This window comes from Gorilla gorilla, chromosome 17, assembly GCF_029281585.2.
Source record: "Gorilla gorilla gorilla isolate KB3781 chromosome 17, NHGRI_mGorGor1-v2.1_pri, whole genome shotgun sequence".
NCBI lineage: Eukaryota > Metazoa > Chordata > Mammalia > Primates > Hominidae > Gorilla > Gorilla gorilla.
Window position 1 is genome coordinate 42,254,970 of NC_073241.2, and position 17,930 is coordinate 42,272,899.

The 17,930-nt window shown below is 36.4% G+C and overlaps 1 protein-coding gene and 1 non-coding gene across 18 annotated transcripts in view; both read right to left on the minus strand.

The window, feature by feature from the left end:
• Window positions 1–17,930, minus strand: part of PTPRM (protein tyrosine phosphatase receptor type M) — an 826,718-nt gene that overhangs the window by 399,166 nt on the left and 409,622 nt on the right. The gene's annotated exons all lie outside the window — the stretch shown is intronic.
• On the minus strand, window positions 6,086–6,301 carry LOC115931507 (small nucleolar RNA U3). The gene has a single exon (XR_004067982.2). It is a non-coding gene; the product is annotated as a small nucleolar RNA U3 (small nucleolar RNA).

A 17,930-nucleotide genomic window follows, 5' to 3' on the forward strand; every position in this document is an offset into this window, starting at 1 on the left:
TAAGACCATTCTTACTGCCTTCTGCCTGTAGGCTTTCCAAACGCCTGACATGGCTACCTGATGTTATTCAATCTCACCAGGCCAACTGGCTGCTAGAGCTCAGCAAAGAAAAACTATCAACTGGCTTTTTATTAAGAAAGATTAGGCAGAGAAGGGGACATGGGTTTGGGAGCCATACAGACTTAACTACTGGATTCTTGGAATCACTTCACAATTATTGCTAGTTTTGGAATACATACCTGAGAATAACTCTATAAAGTCACAAAAGCCAGTGTGTATCTAGGCTGGTGGAGGGGCAAATAAAAAAAAAAACAAACCTTTCATCCAGTTGTCTAGCACCAGAAAACCTTTAGCCTGAGTGGCAGTCCAATCTCTCAGCAGCTCCACCTTGCGAGCCAGATACGCACACACCCATTCACATACACCAAATTTCACTTCAGAGAAACCATAACTGGACAATGGCCTGTGACACACAAAACTGAGGAGGTGGCAGTAATTATCTCAGCAATTCTGTCAGCAAAGACACGAGCACTTACAGACCTAACTAGGCTCCATCCTGGAGTTTACTAGAAGTCTATCGCTATCCCCTAACAGAGGACACAGGAAAGAAATGTGCCAGCCCTGCTCAGCAGAGACTTGCAATGAATCCAGACCCCTCGCCAATGCTGTCAGAAACAGCAAGAGGTGGTGCAGCTGCCGGACCCATGACTTCAGGCACATGCTGAATGGAGCACGTTACTCTGCTCTCCTTCAAAGCTGCAGTTGCTCACTCTTCTGCCCCCAATCAGACATTTCCAGTTTGCTTGAAAATGCTATTTTCACTAAACATTTTAGAAATGGTGCTCTCTTTCCTAGGTGCCTGCAATGTTCCACCCATTTATCGCCACCACCATTCTTCATGGGCCAGGAAGTCATTTGCTATGTTCCAAATTGAGTAGTTTATTCAAGTGTCTGCCACTGCTGGAGAAGAATGTGAACAAGTCTTTGGAAAAGCACATAAATGTTAGCAATTGCAAAAGCTACTTTCTTGACTTCCTATGAAAGAACATTTAGCCTGCACTGCCATCCAGAACTGATTTTCTTCTCTTTTCTTGTGACTTCATGATATATGGTGTGAAATGGATGAGGCGGTCACCATAAGGTGTAACTCTATGTTTCTATCACACACAAAAAAGGTAGGTTTAAAGATGCCACTTTAGACTAATGTCCATGAACATAAATATTTATTCCTAAGGGTCCTATTGCCAGCTTGATTTTAGATGTGCTCATCTCTTTGCTTAACTAAGCACCTCTCTACAACATCAACAATTATCTTGGCATGTAAATATGAATTGAAGCTGGGCCCCCAAGTGAGAATTCTGTTATTCAAATACACCTGTAGAAATCCAAATATATTATTTTATATATTCATTTATTGGCACATAGTAAGACCATTATACATCAAAAGAGGGGAATAAACAAATTGATATGATTAACAACAGACACACACCACCTTAATAAATGTATCTGCTGACAGTTTATCTAACTGTGGACTTTTGCCTAAATAAAACATCATATTCAACTATCTACAATTTAAATGTAAATTCCTGGCATTCATGATTCTGATGGTTGATTTTACGTGTCAGGTTGACAAGGTGAGAGGCAGCCTAGACATCTGGTGAAGAATGTTTCTGGTGAGGGTGTTTCTGGGTGAGTTTAACACCTGCATCAGGTTACTGAGCAAAGCAGATTGCCCTCCCTAATGCAGGTGGGCCTTGTCCAATAGAATGAAGGCTGAATACAACAAAGAGCCTGGTAATTCCCCTTGCCTGACCGCTTCTGAACTGGGACATTGTTTTTTGTTTTTCTTTTTGTTTTCCTGGCCTTCAGACATGAACTGAAATATCAGCTCTTCCTGGGTCTTGAGCCTGCTGCCTTTACAACTGGAACCACACCAGCACAGGCTCTTCTGGTCTCCACTTTGCCAACTGCAGGTCTTGGGACTTGCCAGCCTCCATACATGTGGGCCAATTCCTTATAATAAATCTTTGTGTGTGTGCACACACATTTCATATTGGTTCTGTTTCTCTGGAGAACCCTAGTACAATAAGTTTCCCACATTTGAGCATCTGTCTATCTTGGAACCTTCTCTGTTACTACTCTTTCAAAACAAATGCTCAATTAGCATCAACACATTATATTAGGTTGGTGCAAAATTGTGTATTTTGCCATTGTCAATTTTGCACCAACCTAATACCTTACCGCTATCTCCTAAACAACTGAAAGTCCCTCCTGCAAACTGTCATCAGTACTGTCTTCTGTGCCTAGCATCCCATCCCACTTGCCTCTGCTCAGAGAAGGACTGTACCTTCTTTCCAGAAAGCCCAGCTCAAGGCTTGCTTTCTCAAAGGACTCACCCCAATCACCTAGCCTATATTGATACTATCATCTGTACCATTGACTTGACTCTTATGGTAAATACTGGTTATATACCAGGTTCTCAATAACACTGTCTCACTCCATGTCATCTGGTTATAACACTGATGAGAAAAATATGTCAATTTCTAGCCAGTGCCACTGTCTGTGTGGAGTTTGCACATTCTCCCCATGTCTGTGAGGGTTTTCTCCAGGTACCTTGGTTTCCTAACACATCCCAAAGATGTGCATGACAGGTTAATGGGATTCTCTCAAATGTTCCATTGTAAGTGAGTGTGGGGCTATGTGAGTGCACTCTGCAGTGGAAAGGAGTCCTGTCCAGGGCGGTTCCCACCTGTGTCCTGAGCTGCCAATATAGGCTCTGACTACTTGTGATGCTAACCAGGAATAAGCAGATTGGAAAAGGAATGAATACAAATTATAAAAATTCATAAAGTATACAATAATCATCCAAATGCACAATAAATAATGCTATACAGGCCAGGGAGAGTGGCTCACATCTGTAATCCCAGCAGTTTGGGAGGCCAAGGCGGGCAGATCACTTGAGGCCAGAAGTTTGAGATCAGCCTTACCAGCATGGCAAAATCCTGTCTCTATTAAAAATACAGAAATTAGCCAGGCGTGGTGGCACATGCCTGTAATTCCAGCTACACAGGAGGCTGAGGCATGAGAATCACTTAAACCCGGGAGGTGGAGGTTGCAGTGAGCTGAGATCGTGCCACTGCACTCCAGCCTGGGCAACACAGCAAGATTGTCTCAAAAAAACATTAAAAAAAATGCTGTATAAAAGTACTTGGGGAACGTGTCATATTTGTAATTTTTTTCACTATATGAATATTCTTTCTATATTTAAAATATTTAATGCTTTTTTCCTATTAGTCCACAAATATCTTCATGAGGAATAAAGGCAGTACTTTTAATAGTGTCATGTTTTAATTTTTAAAAATTGATACATAAAAATTTCACATAATTGTGGAGTACATGTAATATTTTGATGCATGTATACAATGTGTAATAATCAAATCAGGGTAATTGGGGCTTCCAACCCCTTACCCTTCTCAGTCTCTGGTAACCACCGTTCTACTCTCTAACTCCATGAGATCAACTTTTTTAGCTCCAACATATGAGTAGAACCTGTAACATTTGTGATTCTGTGCCTGCCTTGTTTAATTTAACATAATGTCCTCCAGGCTCACCCATGTTGCTTCAAATGACAAAACTTCGTTTTTTAATGGCAGAATAATATTCTTTTGTGTATATACACTATACTTATCCATTTTACTTTTACATAATACATTTTACTTATCCATTCATCCATTGATGGACACTGGGTTGACTCCGTATCTTCACTATTCTAAATAGAACTGCAGTAAATATGAGAGTGCAAATCTCTCTTCAATATACTTATTTCCTTTCTTTTGCAACATACCCAAATACCCAGCAGTGGGATTGCTGGATTATACAGTAGTTCTATTTTTAGTTTTAGAGGAACCTCTATATTGCCTTCCATAATGGCTACACTAATTTACATTCCCACCAACATTGACATGAGAATTCTCCTTTCTCTGCATCCTTGCCAGTATCTGTTATATTTTTCTTTGGATAATAGCCACATTAACTGTGATGAAAAGTTATCTCATTGTGGTTTTGATCTGCACTTCTCTAATGATTGGTGATGTTGAGCATTTTTTTTGTACAGCTGCAGGCCATCTGAATGTCTGCTTTTGAGAAATGTTCACTTAAGTCACTGGCTCATTTTTCAATCAGATTTTTGTTATTGTTATTGGGTTGTTTGAGTTCCTCATATATTCTAGCTATTAATCCCTACTTATCCAATGGATAGATTGCAAATAATTTCTCCCATTCTGTAGGTTGTCTCTTCACTTTCTTGATTGTCTCCTTTGCTGTGCAGCTTTTTAAAAAATCTGAATTGTCTATTTTTTGCTTTGGTTCCCACGTGTTTTCAATATTTTAACAAAAAATATTTGCCCAGACCAATGAGGTACCAAAGCAATTCTCCTACATTTTCTTTAAGCAGTTTCATAGTTTCAGTCTTAGATTTAAGTCTTTACATCATTTTGATCTGAGTTTTATATTTGGTGATGGGGGTCTAGTTTTATTATTCTGCATGCAGAGATCCAGTTTTCTTAACACTATTTATTGAAGAGACTGTCATCTCCCTATCATATGCTCTTGAAGCCTTTATCAAAAACGAGTTGACTATAAATATGTAGATTTATTAACAGGTTCTCTTCTGTTCCGTTGGTCTATGTGTCTGTTTTTATGCAGCACCATGCTGTTTTGCTTATTATAGCTTTGTAGCATATTGTCAAATCAGGTAGTGGGATGCCTCTAGCCTTGTTCTTTTTGCTAAGATTGCTCTGGTTATTCAGGATTTTCTGTGGTTCCATATGAATATCAGGATTGTTTTTCTATTTCTGTGAACAATGTCATTTGTATTTTGTTAGGGATTGCAATGAATCTATGGATTGCTTTAGGTAATACAGGTATTTTAAGAATATTATTAAATAATTCTTCTAATCCATACACATGTAATATCTTTTCATTTTTGGTGTTTTCAATTCCTTTCATTAGTGTTTTAGAGGTTTCACTGTAGAAAACTTTCATTTATTTAAATTTATCCCTAGGTATTTTATTTTTTTGGTAACTACTGTAAATACGATAGCTTTCTTGATTTCATTTTCAGATTGTTTGCTGTTTATGTATAGAAATGCTGCCGACTTTTGTTATGTTGATATTGTACCCTGCATCATTATTGAAATTGATTACACGTTCTAATAGCTTTTTAATAGTTTTTAAGGTATTTCTAAATATAAGATCATGTCATCTGCAAACAAGGACAATCTGACTTCTTCCTTTCCAATTTGGAGACTTTTTTTTTTTTCTCTAGCTTGATTTCTCTGGCCATGACTTCCATTACTATGTTGAATGAAAGTGGTGAAAATGGGCATCCTTGTCTTGTTCCAGATTTTAGAGGAAAAGCTTCAAATTATTCCGTTTGGTATGATGTTAGCTGTATGTCATATATTGCCTTTAAAATTCTGAGGTATGTCCAAGTTCGTTGAAAGACTTTATCATGAGGAGATATTAAATTTTATCAAAAGCTTTTTCTGCACCTATAGAGATGATCATATGACTTTTGTCTTTTATACTATTGATGTAGTGTATCACATTCATTGATTTGCGTATGTTGAACCATCCTTTTTCCCCTGGGATAAATCTCACTTGATCATGGTGTATTTTTTTTTTTAAGAAAGAAAGAGAAAGAATAAAAGGAAAAAAAGAGTAAATGGATAACTTCAACATGCTTTACCTACCAAGAAATAAAAGCTTTTGTCTCTTTTACAAAACCTTGAAGAGAACTAAACACAGCAGACTAAGCAATAATGAACTTTCTGAAATCACTACATAGTAAAAACCTTCAGAAGCCCAGAAAAACCAAGGAATACTGGAATTAGAAAGACTATTTTTGAGAGCCATGTGACAGACCAAGCAGCCCACCCCACAAGGATCCCTTCAGCAAGCAAAGAACAAAGGAAAAAAGCTCTCACTTGACACGTTCTCAAAACAATTTGCCTGCTAAATGTTAAAGCTACCACCCTCATGTACAACAAAAACACTGTTCTTAGTACACAACAATAAAATGGGAAGCACTCAGACTGCATGCTCTCCGTCTTACTCTCCCAGAGGAAGACAAGAACAATCATCAATGGCACGTGGCAGGTGCAGTGAAGCAACACCAAGAGTCAGCTTCATGCTTAGGAGAGAACACTGTGCCTCCTCCTCATGGTTTCCAGTGCTCTACCCATTCAGAGAAACTTCTCTAGTAATGAACTATAGAAATGATCCCTGAAAGTATAGTCTTTGTAACTTTTTAATGTGCTGTTGGATTTACTATGTTAATATTTTGTTGGGGATTTTTACACTTATGTTCATCATGATGATGCCTGTAGTTGTCTTATTTGTTACATCCTTGTCTGGTTTTGGTATCAGGGTTATGCTTGCCTATTACAATGAGTTAGGAAGAATTCTCTCCTTTTCTAATTTTTGGAATAATTGTAGAAGAATCCGTCTCAATTCTAATTTATAAATTTGGTAGAATTCAGTGGTAAAGCCATCTGATCCTGGGATTTTCTTTGTTGGGAGGCTTTTTATTACTGATTCAATCTCATTGCTAATTATTGGTCTGCACAGGTTTTCTATTTCTTCCTCATTCTATCTTGGTTGATTATATGTGTCCAGGAATCTGTTGTTGTTAGTTGTTCCTAATAGTCTCTAATGATTCTATTTCTGCGGTATCAATTGTAATGTCTCCTTTTTGTTCTAATTTTTTTTGGGTCTTTTCTGTTTTTCTCTTGGTCTAGCTAAAGGTTTATCTATTTTATCTTTTCAGAAAACCAACGTTTTCATTTTGTTAATCTCTTTTAGTCTCTATTTTTGTCTCCATTTCATTTAGTTCTGCTCTGATATTTATTATTTCTTCCCTTCTACTAATTTTTTATTTGGTTTGTTCTTGCTTTTCTTGGTTTCTTGAGGTACATCATTAGGTTATTTGAAATCTTTCTACTTTTTGATGTAGGTATTTATTACTATAAACTTCCCTCTTAGAACTGCTTTTGTGAAATCCTATAGGTTTTGGTATGTTGTCTTTCCATTTTCATTTGTTTCAATTTTTTTATTTCCTTCTTCACTTCTTCATTAACTCAATTATCATTCAGGAGCGTATTATTTAATTTCCATATTTTTTCCAGGTTCCAACATTTCTCTTGCTACTGATTTGTAGTTTATTCCATTGTGTTCTGATAAAATACTTGAAGTGATTTTGACTTTTTTATATTTATGGAAGTATGTTTTGTTGCCTAACATATAGTGTAACCTGGAGAAAATTCCATGTGCTGACGAGAAGAAGGTGTATTCTGCAGTTGTCGGATGAAAGGTTCTGTAATGTCTGCTAGGTCCATGTGGTCTGTAGGGTAGTTTAACTCCAATATTTCTTTGTTGATTTTCTGTCTAGGTTATCTATCTAATGCTGCAAGCAAGTTTGGTGTTGAAGTCCCCATCTATTATTGTAACGGAGTCTATCTCTTCCATTAGCGCTAATGATATTTGCTTTAAATATCTTGTGCACCAGTGTTAGGTGTGTGTGTGTGTGTGTATGTGTTATTTATATCCTCTTGCTGAATTGATCCCTTTATAATTATGTACTGATCTTGTCTCTTTTTATGTTTTTTGACTTAAAGTTCTAGTTTGTCTAAGTATCGTAACTACTGAAGACTTTTGGTTTCTTTTTGCATAAATTATTTTTTCCCATCTCTTCACTTTCAATCTATATGTCTTTGTAGGTGAGGTCAGTTTCTTGTGGGCAGAATATGGTTGGGTCTTGCTATATTATATATTTTTATCCATTCAGTGAGTCCATATCTTTTAATTGGGAGATTTAAACTGTTTATATGCAAGGTTATTAATAGGTGAGAATTTATTCCTGTCATTTTCTTCATTGTTTTTTGTTTGTTTTGTAAATCCTTTATTCATTTCTTCCTCTCTGATGTTTATCTTTGAGATTTGGTAGCTTTCTGTAGTAACAACATTTCATTCCTTTCGGTTTCTCATACATATGTATCTTCTCTTTCAATAAGTTATATATTTTAGTGTGTTTTCATGGTGATAGAGAACATCCTTTCACTTCCAGATGTAGGTCTCTTAAGCATCTCTCGTATAGTCAGTCTAGTGGTGACAAATCCCATCAGTTTTTGTTTGTCTAGGAAACACTTTATATCTCCTTACGTTCTGAAGGACACCTTTGGTGAATATAGTATTCTTCACCAGGAGTCTTTTTCTTGCTTTCAGTACTTTGAATATATCACTCAATTTTCTCCTGACCTATATGGTTTCTGCTGAGAAATCTGCTGTTAATCTGATGGGAATTCTCTTACATGTGACTTAATGCTTTTCTCTTTCTATTGTTTAGAATTCTCTCTTTAACTTTTGACAGTCTAACTATAATGTGCCTCAAAGAGGAGACTTATGAGTTAAGTATATTCAGAAATCTTTAAGCTTCCTATATTTGGATGTCTATATCTCTTTTAAGATTTAAGAAATTTTTATTATTTCAGGTTTAATAGGTTTTTCAATGCTTTTTTCTATCTCTTCTCCTCTGGCATTCACAATACTTGAATGCTTGTTCACTTGATGGTGACCAATATGCCATTTAGGCTTTCTTTTTAAAATTATTTTTTTCATTCATTTATGTCTGACTGGGTTATTTCAAAAGACCTATCTTTAAGTTTAGTCATTCTTTCTTCTGCTTGACCTAATCCACTGTTGAAGGTCTCAACTGTATTGTTATTTCATTCATTAAATTTTTCAGTGCCAGGAATCCTTTTTAATGATATGTTATTAATGTTTTTTAATTGTGTGGTGGTAGGATGGTAACAGATGCTCAAAATAACTTTGTTTGTAAATATGTATTCTTTGATTTAACCCACCAATACTACTACTACTACTGCCATCATTCACTGATTCACCAAAAATTGAATAAATAATTGTCTTGTTTTTATTAATCTTTCTTACATTTACACATAGCTCACACTTGTTTCAATATTTAACATTAGAAGGTTTTTGGGTCTTTATTTTGAAGGTTGGTGATGTTTTCTTGACCAGAAATATCACAGAGTAACTTAACTCATTTATATTAATTAGCCTATGGTAAAATTGGTTTTGATATACAATGTTTTCCTTAAAGTCATAGTTTCCCAGAACCTATCAATGACAATAAGTTAGGACTTCCTGTACCGTACTACCAGTTTTCCGTGTGTTAATGTTTTGTTTCTCAAATAAACTACAAATTCATGCACAACTCTTTGTTGCCCCTGGTCCCTGGATCTACTGTCTACCTACCTGTGTGTGTCTACTGATGATGATGACAAGAAAGCTATTTAGAGGTATCAGCAAATGTGAAGTTTGGCTTCTCACTTCTGCCATTTAAGTGTACAAAGGAAGTACTTCTGAACCTCAAAGAAGCACTGAGTGAAATAACAATGCTTTGACACTTAATCTCATCAATTTCTGTGGATAAATCTTCTCTAATGAAGCAATTATTTGATTGTAGTAAGATTTTCCATTGCTTCCATGCTCAAAGAAGTGAATGATATAGGCAGACAGTTCAAAAAAAATTACACTTTTGTAGTCAAAATATCTTGTTAAACAGGATCATACCCAGAACCCCAAAAGATAAAACAGTTTTTAGTGCAGGTGCTCTGGTGGAAGCAGGAATGAGGTTATAATAACTCCCTCCCCTACCCACTCAGGGCACGGTACTGAGGAAAATACACATCAGTTTTACACAAAGTAGCTCTTGTTCCTTAATGGAGTCACAGATTCTTTTTCTTTTTGACTAACTTTCTTTACCTTATCATATATCTTTTTGTGGAGGCTGGTCGATGGTTTAAAAAGCTTTTCCTATGCCCAAGAAACATCATATTGGATAAATACCTCTAGAAACTTTGTTAATCTCCTGAGAATCTGAAACATCATCCATGTATCTCATGATGGGTTCTTTCCTATGGTTTTCCTGTTAAGTTTTCGGCTTCCTACTCACATCCCATAACTTATGGGCCTTTATAACATTCACTGCTCATTTTTTTCTGGGAATCAGAAACCATGTGGACAATCAGCAAAATCCTTTGTGTCAGTTACTAATGAGAACAAGCTCTCCCGGGTCAGGCAGCTAAGATTTTATTAGTTCAAAACTAAACCAAACCTAAGATGCTCACAAAGTTGCTAGATTGGGTTGCTACTGAAAATATAAATCTGCTTGGTGCAGCTGGTTCCTTTCATTCAGGAAAATTATTTGCTGCAAGGATGTTAATGAAATTAGATCCTGCGATTCTATTATGTGCTACTGCCTTGCAAACCAATATTTCCGTTTTACTTTACTACTTCTGAAGATTGCCTTAGATTTGCCTCTGTTCTTTGCCACCTCATCTCCCTCCATTCCTCCCTTCTTTTAGCTTTCCTTCTCTCTCTCCTTTCTTTTCTTTATAGTCATAAGCCATTTTCTAGTCACAAATAATAATAATTCCATTGACATTACTGGTAAGGTCACTACAATCCTCAGGTGGTGAAAGGCATGGTGTCCCTTAAATAAAACAACCACGACATCCCCTATTCTGCATTATTTCTCACTTTAGCACAGTTATCAACATAAATCATGTTTAACAGTGAGTGAGGTGTAAAGTGTTTGTAAAGAAAACTTTTTTAAAGTTTCCCCAATGCTCTCATGAAATCCTTCTTAAGGTCATGGAAGACGCAGAAAAGCAAATTAAGAACCTCATTCATGGTTTCTTCATTCTCAAGAATATATTGCTATTAACTGTAGAATACAAATTCACTGATTCCACTGAATTACACTCAATTATACTGGGTCAGTAAGCTTAAAGCAAACCAGAAGCTTAATCTGAATCATTTTCACAAGGCCTCCATTAGCTATAGCAATCATTCATGTAAGAAACCATTACTACACCCTGTCACCTACAAAACCTGGCACACTGAGACAAGCTTCCTGCAATCCACCCAGCCCCCGTCCCCCAGGCCCCATCATCATGTATACACAGAGAACTGGGCTGACATTAACACAGAGTCTATCCTTGAAGAAAAAAACAACTTTTAAAAAGGCAGCATGAATGGAGAAGGCACTTCTCTGTCTCAGTGATCAGTGTAGACTGTCTACACGTATACCTCCTCTGTTTAAGTCTGAAGGACAGAAGGCTAAGAGCTTCATCTCCATGAATCAATGCCAATCAGCATTGCCATCCTTTTGGGAAGAACTCCTGAATCATAAAAATTACCCAGTTGAGGCTTTTAACCCTAAAAGATTTCGGCTGAATATTGAATAATTTTTATATTCATATTTTTAATATTTGTAAGTAGTTATCACTCAAAAATACTATCATTGAAACCATTTAGTACACAGCAATCTATTTGTGACATTATCCAAAGTAAGTCAACATAGTCTCTTCTTATTAAGAGAATATAACCTAAAATAAACTAGCTACAGTGAAGGAATAGGAGAATCAAACCACAGAACACACTTAGTGCACACACACAAACACACACAATTCTTCACACTGCAAAAATACAAAGGCATTGGTGCATTTTGCATGACAGTTAGTGTTAGGATAGATGGAAAGAGTAAATGTTCAGAAAATATCAGGAGGGGTCAGGGTGCAGTGGCTCATGCCTGTAATCCCAGCACTTTGGGAGGCTGAGGCCAGTGAATCACATGAGGCCAGGAGTTCAAGACCAGCATGGCCAACATGGTGAAACTCTATCTCAACTAAAATTACAAAAATTAGCCAGGCGTGGTGGTGCATGCCTGTAATCCCAGCTACTTGGAAGGCTGAGGCATGAGACTCATTTTAACCCGGGAGGCGGAGGTTACAGTGAGCCGAGATCGTGCCATTGCACTCCAGCCTGGGCAACAGAGCAAGACTGTCTCAAAAGAATAAACAGAAGAAGAAGAAGGAAGAAAATGTCAGGCAAAAACATCATCCTGAGAAAAGAGAAAGCTTTGAAGAGCTTCACAAAAGAAGCGAGCAAAGGTGAGGCCCGTGAGAGGTGAAGTAAGGAGTATGAGAGCAGATGGTAGCCAGTGAATAATATAGGAATGGTTTTCCTACTCTGGAAACTTATAGAAAGTGTGAGGAAGTAAATCAATTCAACATTAAAAATGTTAACCAGAAGTTTTAAGAAAAATGTTAACCAAGAAGAATTGGCTATGCTAGAAAAACTGAAGTCAACAAGGAGACAGGAGGTTATCTAGCAGGATGAAGTGAATAAATCCCATATGCATAGTGGGTGGACAGGAATCCTGCAGCTTCTTGTTTGGAAGTAAGAACATACAGAAGTGCTTCTTATTATGCTTACATGTCCTGCTCAAGGAGTCATGGCTAAATTTTAATTAGTGTTAAGAAATAAACATTAACATGCACTGTAAATAAAGCACTATGTTAAGATGAACCAAGATGGTGGTTTGGGGCTAATAATAGCAATATGGAAGCAAGGTGAGCATAAATTTCAGTGGAACCTGCAAGCCTCCGATATACTGCCAATGGTTTGGTACAGTAATGCCAGTCACTAGAAGTCATTTAATTTTTCCTGTTACTTTGCCTGTAACTAGGAAATTAAAAAAAAAAATTAGCCACACCCATCAACATTGCTGCTCTCTCAGGTTTGTGTCAGTGGTAATTAGGATAAACGTAATAGCCACAAAAACAAATATAGAGTGAATTTACAACTTACCTATGACCAACAAGTATTAATTGAATATGTATTAATAATAATAAGCAATATGTACTTAAATAAAGGTACTATATTCTCTAACCTTAGCAATAGTTATTTGCTCTATAGATGATTTTCCCCATTCTTACGTTGAACTTGATCTCCAATCTGACATTTTCTGGTGTCTAAATCTAACTTGTATCAAAAGCCCTTAGAAATCAAACAGATATTGTACATTAATGTTCATAGTAGCAATACTCAAAATAATCAAAAGGTGGAAGCAACCAAAATGCCCATCAACAGGTGAAAGAATAAACAAAATGTGGTATATCCATCCAATGGAATATGACTCAGCCACTAAAAGTAAGGAAATTTTAATATATGCTACCAACATGAATAGATCTTGAAAATATCATGCTTGTTGAAATAAGTCAGACACGTGGAAAACCATGGTATGATTCCACTTGTATGAGATACCCAGAATATGCATATTCACAGAGAAAGAAAATAGAATAAAAGTTGTCTGGGACTAGGTGGAGGGGAGGAGTGGACGTTGTCGTTTTAAGTACAGGGCTTTAGTAAGGGATGATACCAATGTTTTGGATATAGATCGTGGTGACAGTTACACAATATTATGAATGCATTTAATGGCAGTGAATTGTACATTTACAATGGATAAACTGATAAATATTTTTATGTATACTTTATTACAATAAAAAATAAAAAATTTTAAAGCCCCTTTCATTTATTTTAATCAAAATTAGAAAGGGCCTAATTTTAAAACCATAAACTAATGAAAGGATTATGTTAATTTTACCAAAAACTTCAGATCATTGAAAATATCTCTAAATCATTTGCATTTTCTTTTTTGTTTGTTTGGTTTTTTTTTGAGATAAGGTCTAGCTCAGAATTTGAAATGAACATGATAACAGATCCCCTAGCTCACCCAAGCTGGAGTGCAGTAGCATGATCACAGCTCACTGCAGCCTCAACCTCCCAGGCTCAAGCGATCCTCCTGCCTTAGCATCCTGAGTAACTGGGAGGACAGGCACGTGCCACCAAGCCTGGTTATTTTTTTTTTTTTTTGTAGACACAGGGTCTCACTATGTTGTCCAGGCTGGTCCTGAACTCCTGGACTCAAGTGATCCCCTGCCTCCCCTCTCAAAGTGCTGGGATTACAGGCATGAGCCACTGTGCCTGTTATCATTTACATTTTCAAATACATATTTGTTTGTGAAGATATCAAGAAAGAATGAAAAGTTTCTGTTTACTTAAAATTTCAAAATAAATCCATGAGGACTGTGAACAAAAGTGAATCATAATGCTGACTCTGAAAAAATGGTTTTAATCTTTAGTAGGTTTTTAAAATTAGATGTGATTTAATGGATATTAAATCTACTTACTTTTTATGAGTTTTCTAAACCAGATAAAATAGAAATGAAAGCACCTCCCAGGTTAATTTCACCATCAGCCCCAGCTGTGCCCTGGAGAGTCTGGGGGTCCCCATTCCCCATCCTTTATCCCTGTAAGAATAACAGAGATTGGTTTGCTGTAGGTTTGTCTCCACTCACCGCAGATCATGGACCTAGTGGAATGACAGGGAGCCTGCCAAGAAACATTCATGACTAATCTTCCCCCAGTCACTGATTCTCATGTCTGTTATACGTTAAGTATTCTGAAGCAAGAGCTTATGTTATTAATAATTTAAAAACAATTATAGATAATAAATGTTTCTCCACTTGCTCCCTTACTGGTGGCTTAGCCAGCTTCAACCCAGTAACATCATCATAACCAAGTCAACTTTCCTCTGACTGTAAGAATAATTATTCTAAAACAATATTTAAACACAACTCAACAAGGGTTTACATAAACTTTTACACTTGTTTCTCAAGAGATCTACTGTGGGCAGTAGAGAATTAAAGACAGATTTTTGGAGGACAGTTACAGCTCAAAAGCGCTGTGTCTAACTGACAGTCCCGATGTTGGGGTTACCAGCTGAATAAATTTTCCAGGGCTGCCATAAACAAGTACCTTAGACTGAGTGGCTTAAACAATAAGCACATTTTCTACAGTTATGGAGGCTGGAAGCCCAAGATCAAGACATTGGCAGGGTTACTTTCTACTGGGATCTGTCTCCTTGGCTTGCTGATGTGTTCTCCCTGTGTCCTCCCATGGTCTTCTCTCTGTACAATGCCTGTATCCTAATCTCCTCTTCTTACAAAGACACCATTCATAATGGATTATCACATTTTAAGTTAATTATCCTCTTAAAGACCCTATCCAAATATAGTCACAATCTATAATACTGGGGTTAGGACTTCAGCATATGAATCAGGGAGGAACACAAATTCAGTCCAAAACACCAACTCAGACCTCCATTATAAATTAGTGTCTATAAAGATATTTTCAAATTTTTAAAACATTTGCTAAATTTAGGCCATTTTAGTTCACAATTTTGCCCTGCACTTGCATATGGATGTTGCGTTACTCTAGCACCAGGTGCTATGGCTGAACCTCTCACAGACCATGACACCTTCATTCACCAGCCTTGTCTGGGGATGTGCATGTACTGTTCTCCATGTCAGGGCACAGGCTTCCAATCCTCACCAAAACAATGCTAGCTCATTCTGGCACCAAAAGGCAATGGGAAACACTGCCCAGGCAACAGCTGGCAATCACAGATTTGAATAAGTTCTACTGTGTTTCTCTGTATTGCTCTACGAAGGGACCAGAACCATACAGTACAAAATATTCCTAAGTGACCAGGTACATAAAAGTAAGGAATCTGCTTTTCTCTTTCCTGAGAAAATGAAACACATTTCAAAACCCTGTAAAAGGCTTTAATTCTTGTATGCATTAGTCTGAGCTAAGCTGCTTTAAATCCTGTTACGCAGTACTGAGGACTTGAACTATAGGGGATCTGTTATCACATTCATTTCAAATTCTGATAACCTCTCCAGAATTTTTCTAAAATGTTTTTAGTCCATCTATTTAAGCACTGGGCCTTAGACAGCTCTCCTTTTATCTTCAAACTTCAAAGCATAATTTTGAAACAAAGGTTTACTTTTCTGCGGAATTCTGAAAGTTTTATACTGTCAGGGACAATCAGTTGGAGTTTTTTGAAATGTATCCCGACTCTGAAATAACTCATTTGCATTAGGGTTTGTGTACATTCAAACTCTACAACTATTCTAGAGTCCACCTATCCCCTGGACACTACTTTAAGTTTACTCTTTAAATACTAATCATGAAAGAATGAATAAGACCTACTATTTGATAGCACAACAGGGTGACTATCATCAATAATAACTGAATTGTACATTTTCAAATGGATAAATGCTTGAGGGGATGGAAACTCCATTCTCTGAGATGTGGTTATTCTGCATTGCATGCCTGTATCAAAACATCTCATTTACCCCATATATACATATATACATATATGTATATATTTACCCCATATATATATTTACCCCATATATGTATATATTTATATATGTATATATAATTATATATGTATATATGTATATATAATTATATGTATATATAATTATATGTGTATATATGTATATATAATTATATGTATATATAATTATATGTATATATTTATATATGTATATATTTATATATGTGTATATATATATGTATATATTTATATATGTGTATATATAATTATATATGTATATATTTATATTTACCCCATATATGTATACATTTTTATATATATATAATTATATATGTGTATATATATATTTACCCCATATATACACATATGGGGGGGGTGTGTGTGTGTGTGTGTATATATATATATATATGGGGCATATATATATATATATGGGGCATATATATATATATATATGGGGCATATATATATATATGGGGCATATATATATATATGGGGCATATATATATATATGGGGCATATATATATGGGGCATATATATATACTACCCACAAAAATTAAAAATTAAAAAAATTAAAAAATATTAATCACGAAGGTAGATTTTCTAAATATTTAATACAGCTGTACAGATTTGAAATTTTTAGTCCCGTAGCAATGAAGTAGCTACATCATAGCAGAAAGAACCCAGTTGGGAGTCAGGAAACACTTGGGATTATATTGAGCTTTGTGTGACCTCTGAATACCATTTAACCTCTTTGAACCCAAGCTTCCTGACTTGGAAAATGAGGATACTGTTATCTCTCTTGCAATCATTACGAGGATTAGGTAAGAAAACGGATGTGGTGGTACCTTATAAACTCTAATGCCCTCAAGAAGGTGGTTGCATTTTTCTTGACTCTTTGGTGACTATGGTGGCTGATCAGCAGTCATCACTGCCCTTGCTTTGTTAGAAACACCAGGTGCTTCATAGCATGAGGCTGCTTCCTATCTTGACCTTATTTGGAGACTATTACATAAAGAATACTAAAACACATTGTTTTCCAGAACACACCATATTCTAACAAGTTACAGTTTCATTCATCAAGTGAACAGTATTTCAAGGCAAATTGATCAGCTACCGACCTTGATAACATCAATTTAGCATTATGGATGAAAATCTCAAATGTCTCTGGCTCTTTAGCATTAAATATTGAGTGGAAGTGGGGTTTTTATTGACAGCTTTATTACTTTATTTTACTACAGCACGTTTTTATGTGACAGTAAAGCAGCTAAACACACATTAAATAAGTGCTGAGATAACTTGATAATGACCTTTCACAGATTATTTTCTCAACGAAGGTTAGTGGCAAAGAAGACAGGCAAATATGTTGCAAGTAGAAAGTAGGACTGCTCCTAGTTCTGATTGAGACAGAACTAGGAGCAGTTACTTAAATGTTTAAAATCTTTCCTGGGCTTCTACAGTGTGCCAGGCAATAGCGCACAAGAGAAAAAAAGGTAAGATTTAGGTCTTACACAGAATGATGAGAAAGCCAGAGAAAAAAAGCATAGTTCTAGCCTATGAGACAAATGCCTATATTGAAAGTGCCATGGCAGGACAGGGGCAGGGCAAAGACTCTGTCTGGTGAGTAAAACAGGCGTTCCTGTTCCTTTATACCAACAGGCCCCAAACTTTTTGGCACCAGGGAACAGTGTTGTAGAAGACAATTTTCCCACTAACCAGGTTGGGGGGATAGCTTCGGGATGAAACTGTTCCCCCTCAGATCATCAGGCACTAGATTCTCATAAGGAGCTTGCAACCTAGATCCCTCGCATGCAC